Source organism: Mesoplodon mirus (genome assembly GCF_964341445.2).
Source record: "Mesoplodon mirus genome assembly, chromosome: 8".
NCBI lineage: Eukaryota > Metazoa > Chordata > Mammalia > Artiodactyla > Ziphiidae > Mesoplodon > Mesoplodon mirus.
The window spans coordinates 92,263,917-92,277,709 of NC_138984.1; the positions used below are offsets into that span (position 1 = coordinate 92,263,917).

General features: G+C 41.8%; 1 protein-coding gene across 16 annotated transcripts in view; it reads left to right on the plus strand.

Moving 5' to 3' along the window:
- OSBPL6 (oxysterol binding protein like 6) overlaps window positions 1-13,793 on the plus strand; it is a 202,043-nt gene that overhangs the window by 50,783 nt on the left and 137,467 nt on the right. For 9 of the 16 annotated variants that reach the window (XM_082630569.1, XM_082630568.1, XM_082630567.1 and 6 more), the window contains exon 2: window positions 4,152-4,300. The exons of 4 other annotated variants lie outside the window; for them this stretch is intronic. The gene's annotated coding sequence lies outside the window, so the exon portion shown is untranslated. Of the gene's footprint in view, window positions 1-1,384; window positions 1,494-4,151; window positions 4,301-6,095; window positions 6,362-13,793 lie in introns of those variants that run through there. 3 more of the 16 variants (XM_082630573.1, XM_082630574.1, XM_082630560.1) reach the window with 2 other exon arrangements.

Here is a 13,793-nt window from a genome sequence, read left to right on the forward strand (position 1 = left end):
AATACGTAGTAGGCACTTAAGAAACAATTATTGAATAAATGATGTGACAACAATGGATTACAATCACTTCTTGCTTTTTTTTTTTTTTTTTTTTTTACTTGAGGGACTTAGTTCTGTGACCATGGGCATGGCTTATGATTAAATATTTATTTTGATCTGATACCTTAAATGTACTAATGGTATTCTGCACGGATACATACTCATGGCAGAAGTTTATATTTAAGGCAGTTAAGCACATATAGCACAGAGAGACTTTTTTACTCTAGAAATGATGTTGTTTCATATTGTGTATTGGTCATTTAAAAAGTTTTATTTTGTGACTTTAAAAAAGATGTCTTATAAAGTTATGCCAAATTAACATGATTGCCTTGGACAAGAGTGGCTTTAAGATGATTTTAACATATATCTTGTGAAAGAGTGAGAAGCTATGTTTTTAAGTAGGTTAGATATGGAAATTGTGCACTCAGAAGAAGAAAAGGGAACGCTTCAGTCTTAATCGTTCACAGCTAAAACTGTGTTTTACTTGCCTGCGTAACCAGTATTTGAGTCTTCCTATCTCATTTGACAAAGTACCTGCCTTTTCTTTCTTTCCTCACTGGCTACCGGTAACCGTTTTGAGCAGTTGCCTACCTCAGCAGCCACATTCCAGTAAAATGTAATCACAGTTCCCACGTCTCTATCGGTTTCACTGTCTCCTCCTCCTCTTTCCTCCCTCTCTGTGAATCAGCAGATGTGGATGACATCATCTTTTCGTTTGGCAGTCGGGCCGGTGTTAAACATCGCCGTGCCAGAAGTCAAGTGTGGCAAGCCTGCTTCAGCAGTTTTGGCTCTTATTTAAATTGGTGGAATTTTGATGAACAAAGAATTTGAATCATGGAAATTTGGTTAAAAAACCAAAAAGCAATCCAGGGATCAGATATGGGTTAGGAGTTTCTATAACCTGAAACCATGAATCAGTGATGGATGCCATCATTGATTTCATACCATCCTGTGGTGCTTTTCAAAATGCTACTAGCTGGCCAAAATGGGAGTAGGATATTAATGCCTTAAGTTTTTATCAAAGAAATGTTAGATGAGCTCACTTAATCATCTAAGCCCTGTCTTAAACATTAAAAAACTATCATTTTAATTTTTTTTTTACAATACAGCTGCGAAACAATATATAAATATATGTACACATAAAATCTTCAAAAATGTCCTTGTATTTTCAGATATAAAATTTATTTATAAAATATTATTTAAATTATATTTCATATATTTTATTAATATATTTATATAAGTATGTAATTTATAAGCTATATAAAATTGATAACCTATATAAAAATTTATAAAATCTATAACCCCATGTAGCTGGTATATTACAAAGACTTCTTTGCTTTCTCAGGATATAAATTACTCTACTTGAGACTGAGCACTGTTCACAGTTCTTAGAGAGGACCTGTGTTCCCCTCTCATTGGCCTGCTCCTTGGCAGGGAATGGACTGTATCTGGAGGTGAGTGAGAGGGTGGGAATGACTTCTTCAAAGAAGACTGGACAACCTTTACCTGGTTGAGCTACTAATCCAGTGAAGTGGCACATGCATTACATTTGTTTCATTTAATCCCAGCATTTACTTAACATTTCCACATGGAGATCTCACAGGTATCTTTAACTATTTAACATTTTGGTCAAAACCAACCTTTAGATCATCCCCTACTTACCAACTAAGCCTGTGCCTCCTGTCTTTGTGTGAGATATCTCCTCATTCAGTTAGTTGCTCCAGCCAGAAACCTGGGATCTCGTTTGATGCCTCTCTCGCTTACTGCTCTCCGCCCATATTGAACAGTCCTATCCATTCATCTCCAAAATATATCCCTGGCACATCCTCTTCTCTCATTTCCATTGCCCTAGCTTTCTCATTTCTTGTCCTCCTCCATTTATTCTTTTAAAAATACAAGTCCCATTCTGTCTGTACCGTGTTTGAAGCCTTTCACCACCTCCCATTGCACTAGGAAACAAAAACAACAAAGCAAATCCAAATCCTTTGTTTGGCGCTGAATTACTTGGTTGTTACCTACAAGCATCACTTCATTTCACTCCTTCCTCCCCTTGCTCACTCTGCTTAAACTCCACTGGTCTCTTTTCAGGTCCATAGTATGCCCAGCGCTTTCTTGCCTCAGAACCTTTGCACATGCTGTTCCTTCTGGCTGGAGTTTCCCCTCCCACTTTGGCCTTCAGTTTTTAGCTTAAATGCTGATTCCTCTGAGAAGCCTTCTCCTACTCTCAAGTTAAATTCGGTCCCTGTTATTATTTTTTCCCATAGTACCGTATCTTTCCTTCTAACATTTAATATTTGTAATCATATGCTTAGCTGTTTAATTTTTTAATCTGTCTCTCCCATCAGACCATAAGTCCAGGAGAGCAAGGGCAGGTCTGTTTGGTGTAACACCATACCCCCAATTCCTAGCACTGTCTGGCACATAAAAAAGGCATAATGGACTTCCCTGGTGGCGCAGTGGTTGAGAGTCCGCCTGCCAATGCAGGAGACACGGGTTTGTGCCCCGGTCGGGGAAGATCCCACATGCTGCAGAGCGGCTAGGCCCGTCAGCCATGGCCGCTGAGCCTGAGCGTCCGGAGCCTGTGCTCCACAACGGGAGAGGCCACAGCAGTGAGAGGCCCACGTACTGCAAAAAAAAAAAAAAAAAAAGAGGCACAATATACTGCATGAGTGAACAAATGAATGTCTTTTATAAAAAGAGAATAATAATATCACGTTCCTCACATTTCCCCCGTAGTGTTAAAGGTAGTAAGTAGATGGCTGTCTTGAATTGAAGGTATTCAATAGCTAGTGCTACTGCTCTCTGTGCTTTTACAGTTTCATGTGATCCTGAATATCCTGGTGTTTCTATTCAGAGGGAGACTACCGCTTATGCTTATTTCATGGTTCCTGACGCTTGGTTAACGATTTAATTTTAAATCACTACTGAGATTTGCCTTGAATGGAAAAACAGAATTTTATCTAGGTTGTTTAAAATGTATGAGCCTTGGACTTCCCTGGTGGCGCAGTGGTTGACAATCTGCCTGCTAAGGCAGGGGACATGGGTTTGAGCCCTGGTCTGGGAGGTTCCCACATGCCGCGGAGCAACTATGCCCGTGAGCCACAACTACCGAGCCTGCGTGTCTGGAGCCTGTGCTCCGCAACCAGAGAGGCCGCGATAGTGAGAGGCCCGCGCACCGCGATGAAGAGTGGCCCCCGCTTGTCACAACTAGAGAAAGCCCTCGCACAGAAACGATAGACCCAACACAGCAAAAATAAATAAATTAATTAAAATGTATGAGCCTTACTGTACTGTGTAGAACAGCAAAAATAATTTGCTGCTTTGGTCGTGAAAAAAAATGTATTTTCTCCACATGTGTTATTTTTTTCCCCCCTACAAAGTGCCAAGTAACAGATCCAGTATTATCTCTGTAATAAGAAGATTTTGATTGACTAGTAGGTAAGGCTCTAGCAGCCATAATTAAAACGTACTTTTCCAGAGTATGCTTTGTTTCAGGGGTAACGGGGATGCAAATATGAAATGACATGATGGATTTGACTGCAGCAACTTCTTACTTGGTGATTCGGCAGTGTGTCTTCCACTTCCAGTGGGTTTCTACCACCGGAGGGCTGTGTGGGGAGTGCCTTTCTCCTTGCTCAGCTGGGATGTGGTGGTTGATTTTTCTCTAGATGCCTTTTCTAGATCCAGTGGCTGAGTATGCTTGGAGTATGATTGCTTAGTGTTTTCTTCTTAATTTAAAAAAGTCACTGACTGTAATATATGGAAACCTTTTCATAATTGCACTTCTGCTAATTTGAAAATGCTGTTACAAAGCATTTTCTGTTGTTTGCTAGGAGTCTTACTGAAAACTCAGGTTGGGAACCAGGTTTAAGTATGGTGATGTCCCTGTGTAGTGGTGTGGGACATAGAAAACAATGCAGCCTCACGCTTTCATGAAGAGGAAGCTGGTTCTTAGTCCAAGTCAGTGCATGGTAAACACCTGGGTACAAAATACTCTGTTAGACCCTGTGTGGAATGCACACAGATTGAACTGATCCTCCTCTAGTGGGAAACAAGTGTATGTGGAATAACTAGAGCCAATGATTTATGCACAGGGCTGTTCTGTCTTCAAGGTGCATCCACATGTACACTGTGTTCTGGAGCCTCAAAGCAACCCTATGAAGTGGGTGGGAGCGTGTGTGACTGTTATCGTTCTACCTGATTTGCTGATGACAAAACTGAGCTTTGGATGACTTATGACATGTTCACGGGCATATACGTGGTAAGTGGCAAAACTGGCACACAAAGCTGTGTCTTAGACTCTAAGCTCCCAGCCTAAAACTCCATAGTACATGCTATAGGAATTCAAAGAAGGGGAGGATGTTCACACCGTTGGGGTGCTGGCTTGGGGCGCCCTACACAGCCCCTGCACTCCTTGCTCTCACAGTTTTGGAAGAGACCGTGAAAGCTGACCTCGTAGCCTCCAACCAGATGCTAGCCCCTTCCTCTCTCGCTCCATCAGTTCTATCCTCTTTTTGGTGTTTCTGCAGTTCTGACCTTACCACTGGTTCTCTCCTGTCTCTCTGCTCCCAGTTTTCCCATTGATCCAACTTCCCTTTCATGTCACCATCCTCTGTCTCCCTTCTGCCCTTCACTGCGAGAGCATTTCCTGAATCTCCTGTATGAATGCGATTCACCCCTCAACCTGAAACTTACTTATCAGTAAGATCCCCAACGGTGTCTGAGTTCCCATCTTGGTCCTTTCTCTCCTTGGTCTCCATGCAACCTTCCTCTGTGGACCAGCCATCATTTCTTGAATGTCTCCTCTTGCGGGTTGGATTCTGGGCACCTTCTCTTTTGGCTTCATTCCTGCTGCTGCTCTGTCTGCCAGTGCTCTTAAGTATTGACACCTCTAGAGTTCCATGGTCTTCTGAGGCATGAGAACTGAATTATCCAAGGCCATCTCTTCATGTCCAGTGGCTACCCTGTCACCAAAAGATGACCACCAGTTCCTGTGCTCTCCCGAGGTTCTGATCTCTACATATCATATCACACTGTGCCCAAATGGAACAGAAGTTCCTTCCATCTATTCTGGAATCATTCTCCAGTTTCCCAAAATAGAAGCCTTGGTGTCATCTTCATATGGGGTCATCAGGAAACCTTGATGCTTTTCTCTTAGAATTATTTATGTTGGCCTCCTAATTAGCCTCCCTTTCAGTCTCACCCCACTCCTGAAAGTCTTCCATTCCGCTTCTACAGTTACCTTCCTCTCAGTTTAGTCTCATTATATCACTCTCCTGATTAAAGGTCCCTGACTCCCATTTGTCTTCCCTAGAGGCAAGAGCCTATGCCATTCATAGTGAATGCAGTAAACACTCAAAAATATTTGTTGAGTGAATAAATCTGGTTCCAATCTCGCGTGTCAACTTTTATCTCCCTGTGACCTGCCCCCATGCTGTTGTGTACCCGACTTCTCACCATTTCCCAAACATCTCCAGTTCTTAACTGTTTCCTGCTTTTGTTGGTTTTATACTTCTATGTCCCTTATTAAATTTCAACTCAAACCTATTTTCTCTTGGGCACCTTATAAATTATTTTTCTGTTCTGAAGAAAGCATCCTTTTGTCTTTTTCTTCATTTTCTTTGTTGAATCCAATCAGCTTTCATTGCATCTCTTCCTTTTTTGTTCTTGTCTATTTCTGTTGTTAATTTTTGTATTTCTGATTCTAGGTGATTTTTAAAAAATTCTCCAAGTGCTCGTGTGAGGATATTTAATTCAGTTTGGAATGTGGTGTTAACGGTTTTCTTCTGCTTCGTGGTTTTTGGTGGGGAGAATTTTCAGCAGCTGTTTGATTTTATGCTGAAAGTTTTCTATCGCATTTCATGGGTGTGTTTCCTGGTTCAGGAACTCTTATTTCTGTCAGAGGGGCAGTTTCATCAAAGGATGATGATGGTGGTGGTGATGGACCATGAGGGTCTGAGGTGTTGCAGTATCCTTAATTTCTCCTTCTAAGGTCCTTCACTGTGATGGCACTAGTCCTTCCTTTATTTCTTTCTCATCCAGAAGCAGTACTTCTCTGAGGCCTGGGTCTCACCTTCAAGCCCTTTCTTGACATGTAGCTGGTACTGAGAACTACCAGCTCTCAGGCCTGTGTGTGGTACGTGAGCTCTTGGTGCAGGAGCTTCTTTCCCCCTTTGCAGGTGATTTTGTTTGTACTTCATCTCCGTGCCCCTGTTCTCCTTTTCACAGAGCTTCCCCACTCTTCACGCTCACTGGTTTCCGGCAGCACCAAAGCAGTAGCAGGAGCTGCATTGGAAATTGGTGTTTATTTCTCCACTCACAGGTAATTTGAAGTTTGTGGTATTCTCTGTCCCTAATAATGCTGAATGGCTTGGGTCTTATGATCATATTTGCCCTCTTGTTGATTTTGTGGTCTTTGGGGGAGGATGTGTAGAGTAATTTGGTCCCATGCAGCTGTCATTGTCCTCCAAACCTGAAAGTTCCTGCAAGGAAAGTTATATTCTCCCCACTTTTAGATGAGAAAACTAAGAAAAGCTAAATGACTTGGCTAAGATTACACAGATACTATGTACTGGGAGAAAAGGAGACCGTGTTCTTTTGCTTACCTCAGAAAACGTTTAATCTCCTGTTGTGAAGCTTATTTATGGTTTGGCAGAGGGTCATTGTAAACTTTCTTGATAAATTTTAAGAGTGCTATGGGGAAGTGAAGGTCCTCTGAAAATGTTTAGTGTTTCTCTCAAATTTCAGGTTTGGTTGTGGCTGTGAGGGTATGTAAATGTGTACAAACTGAAAGTTTGTGTGGCTTTCTCTTTTTGCAACGAAATGAAATTTTTTCTGGGATTTTCTCTCAGTGCATATTGTTGAAGATCAACAAAGAACGTAATCCAGTTTGTGACCCTGATGTTAGTTATGTTAGGGTTAGAAAAGGACAGCCACTGGTGGAAAACATGGTTCTGTTTCGCTAAGGAAGGATCAGGAAATACTGCTGTCTGTGCCTGCAACAGCGTCTGCTTCCTTTCACTGCAAGGAGGAGAATGGAGATGTTGTGTCATGTCTTCAGTCTCAGTGTTTCTCCTGCGCTTTGGTTGGGGGATTTGAGGTCTAAGAGTGTTGGGTATTTTCGTGGTTTGGGGATTTGAGGACTAAGAGTGTCGGGTATTTTCGAGGAAGAGATGAGAATGCTCTGGCTTGTTTCATTTTCTATCTATACGAGTATCATCTACTTATGCTGATATTTGAAAAATAAAAGAGTACTAAAAAAATCACCTCAAATCTTATTATCCAGAATTCACTTTTGTTGATTTTCTGGTATTGTTTGCCCTGTTGGTAGTTTTTTTGTTTTGTTTTGTTTTGTTTTATTGTGTATTTTTTTTAAAAATAAAATACTATATTGTGTGTGCTAGTTTGTAGCCTACTTTTTTGATGTACCGATAAAATGTGAACATTTTTCCAATAAATCATCTATGACATGATGTTTAATAGCTATACATTTAGTCCCTTATATAGATGTGCCATACTTTACCTAATCAGTCTGCTATTGTTGATTTAGGCTGCTTTAGGTCATTTTTGCTGTTACAGCATTATAGTGAATGTTCTTGCAAATGTATCTTTGTATACACTTCTGATATGTAAGGAGTTACTGATTCTCCTGTTAAGATTGATTGTCCTTTTTTAGTTTGGAGAAATAGAATTAAATGTACAGAACCTTTTTACGTCTATTTCCTTTGCTTCAACTTTTCAATCTTTGTTTTGTGTTTGAGTTTAAGGAACTCCCTGCAGGCTCATTCCTTGACCCTCAGTTTTTCTTCCTCCAGCCTCACTCTACATCAAATTATTCTATTTTCTACAACTTCGGGTGCCATCTCTATGCTGTTGGCACCCAGACACTGACCTTGTAGCCAATTTATAAGTAAATCTTCACTTGCTATTATAAAATCTCTAACTAGGTGTTTGATTCATAATCTGACAGCAGCGTACTCTAACCCTGAACATGCATGATACTTCCCACTATCTCCCAGCAGGAGAGTTCTGGGCTACAGAGCCGGGTTTTCTAACTGCCTGTTGGACATTTCACTAAGGTCACCGATAAGACATTTCAAACTTCAAATGCACCAGGGAAGCCCCTCTGATTTCATTTTAAATGTACTTCCACCGAGCAGAAGCCTTCTCAGGCCCCTGATATAAACGAGGATTCTCCCTTATGTCTCAGACTTCTCCTCCTCACCCTCACGGTACCGAATACGATTTATAGACTCATAATCTTAGACTTAGACTCATTTATAATATAATCTTGGACTCTGAGGGATTATTTATCTGATACCTTCCTCCCCGTGCCACCCCACCTGTCAGTGCCCTGAGAAGGCTGGGGCTGTGTCTATTTTGTTCACCTTTGAACCTCAACCCTAAGTACAATCCCTGGCAGATAGGAGACATTCAGCAAATATTTGAGTGAAAAAAGAAAGAATAAACATATTGAGCTCCTTCCAGGCTGTACCTGGAAGCGAGATGAGCTGAGACGTCTATTTCTCCGTACAGGGGTGAGGATGTGTATTTGATTCTCTGTTTGTCCAGGCGGAGCCCAAGGACTGAAGGCCTGGGACTCACGTTTAGGCAAACAAGGGAGTGGTGGGCTCAGGGAGTGAAAGATGGTCCATAGTGGGGGAGTAAGAATCAAAGGAGGGTAGAAAGAGCCACAGCTCTGCTTCCGTCCCAGTGGGAGAGCCCATTGTGATCCCTCATGGGGGTTGAAGGATTGAATTAGAGCCGGTTCTTAAAGGTTTTGTTTGGTACGCCCTCTACTCCGTCAATATTGTAAAGCCGAACTTAGCAACAGTTACTATGGGTTTCTTTTCTTCTTTTTTCCTGCTCCTCTCAACTAGTGGAATATCTGTGTTTAATTTTCTGTGGCATAAAATTTCAGTAACTGTGGATGTGCCATGTCTGCTTACAAGGGCTTGCCGTGGGAGCAGAAAGGAGGTTACAAGGGGCCTTCAGGGTTGATTACTGCAGAGGAGGGGGCGTTCAGCAAGGGCCTCTCAGAAACCATAATATGTCCTTCTGGCAATCCAGTCTGTCCTACGAGGCACCTGTGTGGGGATCTTTTGAGGCTTGCAGTAGTTTCGGTTTTGAAGGCAGTTTTTTCCGATCACGCACTCTTCCTGCCTAAGAAGCGGTGAAGCCACAGAAGAACTATGTTGAGTTAAATTCTAAATTTAATGACAGTACCCTCGTAGGCACTGGTGCCAAATGGAGACGATTTCTGTATTCCTGTTCTACTGCATTTCCCTCATCAGACTACAAATAATGGTGGCTGCAGCCACCCTACACATGTGGCTGTCATTGTGTAATTTCACCTTTTGAAATGCTGGACTCTGAGCAGAAAGAAATGTGCTTTCTCATATTTCCACGCCTGCGTGTTTATCCTTTGGATTCTTAAGAATATCTGAGACCAGAGAGCAGTGTTCTGTTGAAACTACACTTAACCATATGAGCTACTACATCAAAAATGTTCGCTGGGCACATTACAGATTGCAAAGACTGAGTTCTTGACTGCGTTGGAAATAACTCGTGCACTGGAAAGCTACCATGCATTTTTAGAAAATTGTTGCCCAAAAGGTGTAGAGCCTTGAATGTTATCACATCATTTCGCCTTTTTAAATATGGGGTTAACGTTAGTCATTTGCAACAGGGATTGGCACAATTTACAGCAGGGCCAGATAGTAAATATTAGGAGTTTCATGAGCCATACAGTCTGTTGCCAACCACTCAACTCTGCCCTTGCAGTGTGAAAGCAGCCATAGACACTACACAAGTAAATGGGCATGGCTGTAGGCCAATAAAAACTTTTATTACAAAATAAGCGGAGGGCAAGATTTGACCCATGGACCATAGTGTGTTGACATAATTAGCATAATTGCCCAAACCAAAACAATTAAAGCAGGGGAGATGACTTGAGTGAAACAAAAAATAGGAGACTTGCTCTCATATGGTCAGTGCCTCAACTCAGATTTTAGAGAGGAGCTCGAGAGTCTTTGTTAACTGTGACCAAGTTAGATGCCATCTGCATCACAGATAACAACATGGGTTACTTGAGGCCATTTGAATAGAACTAAATTTAGATATGCAGAGAGGCATAGTTCCTACGCCATTCCTTATGATCAGCGCTAATACTGTAGACTGTGTTTAGTCAGCATGAATTAGATGTCTACTATTCATTCCTTCCTGACTTGATGAATTCATGGCACAACTCTATCATAGAATAATTTTGGATCTTTACTAAAATAACATGAGCATTTGGTAGACAGTACATCAGGGATTACCATGTGTAATCATGGCCCCTGGTGAGATCAGTATGAGGGAGCGCTAGTTTCTCTGCAAGTCCTGAGCATTTCTGATATAGGGACTGTAGACAGAATCTATAGGAGGTGGCACATGTTAGAGAACATTCAAAACACTGTAAAAGAGGAGAAGTTGTCACCACCGATGAGTTGTGCAAAACTAGGTTTCAGGGGGCCTCCCTGGTGGCGCAGTGCTTGGGAGTCCGCCTGCTGATGCAGGGGACGCGGGTTTGTGCCCCGGTCCAGGAGGATCCCACATGCCGCGGAGCGGCTGGGCCCGTGAGCCATGGCCGCTGAGCCTGCGCGTCCGGAACCTGTGCTCCGCAACGTGAGAGGCCACGACAGTGAGAGGCCCGCGTATCGCCAAAAAAAAAAAAATAGGTTTCAGGAATTGCTTTTGAAGGAGAAGTAGAAATGGATGACAAATTGAGTCGGTTGGTTATTTGCTTTTGTAAAGAAACTTCTTCCAGGATTCATGAGAATTTCAGACATTGATGACAAAATTTGATATGGGTAAAGGTTTGTTAATAATTCAGTGGTTTAAAGGAATTTTAGATCTGGTCCAACTCTTTCGCAGTTGGGGAAATTGAGGCTATCTGAGTAATATTACCATACTCATTTTCTTATTTTGCTGTATTATCTACATGCTATATATTCTGAAGGGATAAATTCAGAGCTAGCAAATCAGAAGTGGATATAACAGTTAGTGTTATTTTTTTATGTGCATGTTTATTTATTTCTTTTATTTATTTTGCGGTACGTGGGCCTCTCACTGTTGTGGCCTCTCCCATTGCGGAGCACAGGCTCCGGACGCGCAGGCTCAGCGGCCATGGCTCACAGGCCCAGCCGCTCCGTGGCATGTGGGATCTTCCCGGACCGGGGCACGAACCCGTGTCCCCTGCATCGGCAGGCGGACTCTCAACCACTGCGCCACCAGGGAAGCCCATGTGCATGTTTATTTTATCCATCATTGTAGTGGAGGCGGGGCTACCAGTTGCCCTATTTAGCAAATAAAAATATAGGATACCAAGTTAAATTTGAACTTCAGACAAACAAGGGATCATTTTTTAGTATAAAATTGTAGTATTAAATGCAGTATTTGAGACATACTTATACTATACGATTCCATGTTTAATTGACATTCAGATTTAACTAGATGTCCTGTATTTTATTTGGCAACTCTACTGAGAGAACACAAGATGAAAATTGAGAAAGACTAGCCATGATGGCTACCCGAATTGGCTGGCTTGCAAATCCTAGCACCCACCTGGAGAGCTTATTAAAAATTCTAATTTCCAGGCCCATACCAGAGAGTCTCAATCAGTAGGACTGGGGGTTGAGGGGTGGGGTTCAGGTATTAATATTTCTAAACAGTGTCCCCAGGTGATTGTGCAAAGCTTTGGGGCCTGCTGTTTTGTAATGTGCACTCGCTGGTGTTCTCTGGAACAGAAGTTTTCAAGGAGGTAACTCTCTGGTCTGGACACCATTACTTTCCACTGGCTGAGACTCTTAAGAGTTTTGCTCCATCGATTGGGTATTTAGTACTACAGAGGTTGTCTTGAGGCTTACTTACCAAATTACTCAGCCCCTCACCTTCATTTCCTTCATTCACAGTGTGCTATTGGGGCCTGGGTTTAGGGGAAAAGTGGGGACAGATTCGATAAAGTGAACTAATTTGGAGGAGGGGGATGACAGAGGAATGGTTCAGTCTAAAGTCCTGTAGAGCTTCCTTTTCAAACACCCTGTTCTCACTAAATTCCTCTGTCCTTCCACTTGTCAGTGTTTCCTCCTATATGATAGGACTTAATTGTTAAAAATGACCTTTGAAGAAGTCATCTGGTCCAAAATCCTTGGGATGAATCTATTCAATCCTTGGTGTTCACATCGTCCTGAGGTTTGACCTTGATGTCTGGTTTCTCTGCTACAAGAGGTGGCAATCAGGATCTGGGTGAGCAGTTGAGAAGCGAAGCTCCTTGACTTGGTGGACCACACGGGCAGTTACATGGTTTTATGGACATTGGGAGGCTTTTCTCTTTGGCAGAAAAGCTGTACAGCCCTGTGATGTTTTAGAGAAAAAAAAAAAAGCAAAGAGCTGGTGTTTAGAGAAAGCAGCATAGCCTCTTAGAGAAAAGATCCTTTCTATGGATAGGAGATGTTAAACTGTAAGGGGAAATATAAACCTAGAACCTAACTTGAACTAGAATGTGAAGGTTTTGCTAACAGGGTGATAGCTGGAGGGGTGGGATTTAGCTTCAAGCCTTGGTTTTTCTTGAATCGACCAGCCCTTTAACAGAGGTGTTGTGCAATGTTCTTTACCATAACAAAGGAATAAGAAGTGGACAGTTTCAGTCATGATTTTGTTAAGTAATTTCATATTCAGCAGTTCAGAGGGTCTTCCTAGGACCATCCTGAAATCCAGAGGTTGGCAGGGTTAACAGGTACTTTTTTTTTTTTTAAAGATGATTTTTTGATGTGGACCAATTTTGAGAGTCTTTACTGAATTTGTTACAATATTGCTTCTGTGTTATGTTTTGGTTTTTGGCTGCGAGGCACATGGGATCTTAGCTCCCCAACCAGGGATTGAACCCGCATCCCCTGCATTGGAAGGCAAAGTCTTAATTAACCACTGGACCACCAGGGAAGTCCCTAGCTATCACTTTAGGGAAGTCATGGAAAAAAACAGCTGTGGCGTTTGAGGCCACCTGAGGAGCTCACCAGGTCACTTCATGCAGAACTAAAGGCCATGATGGAGAGCTGAACTGAAAGGAACATGTTCCCCTAAACCAGATCTTAAAAGACAGTGGCACACTGCAAATAGGCACTTGGTACATACATCTATTATTTGAAGATAAGATTAATGCAAAAGAATTTAAGTGATTTTCTTTTAACTATATTTTTGAACGAGAATGTGCTTATTTAAAACACCGCTTTGACATGCTTATTTACTTTGAAACTTGGTCCTACAACAGCACACCAGGCCAGCCTGTTTGTCTTCTCAGGGTACATCTTGGCTCTTGGAGATTAGCCTGGGATGTTAGAATAGAATCACACCGGGAAAACAAACACACTCCCTCTCTCCCCTGCCCCCTCTCTTTGAGTTCTATTTTGTGCTAGTTGTAAGGTTAGCCTAATAGACAGGTTTAAAAAAATAAATAAATGAAGCTGAGATGTCCACTGGGCTTCCTTGAGTTGAATATATATGTGCCTTAACATTGGAGAGCCAGAAGTTTAACGTCTAGCTTTCTAAGTATAATCAATTTGCATTAAGAATTTAATGTTTCTTATTCCTAATGCTGTGATTTTTATATGAACTAATGAGCATTGTTTTGGATGGGCAAGCTTCAGTGGATTTTATAAGAGTTGATTCTCAATTTTGAATTTGTGAATTATCGACATCATTTAAAATCCTAAACCATC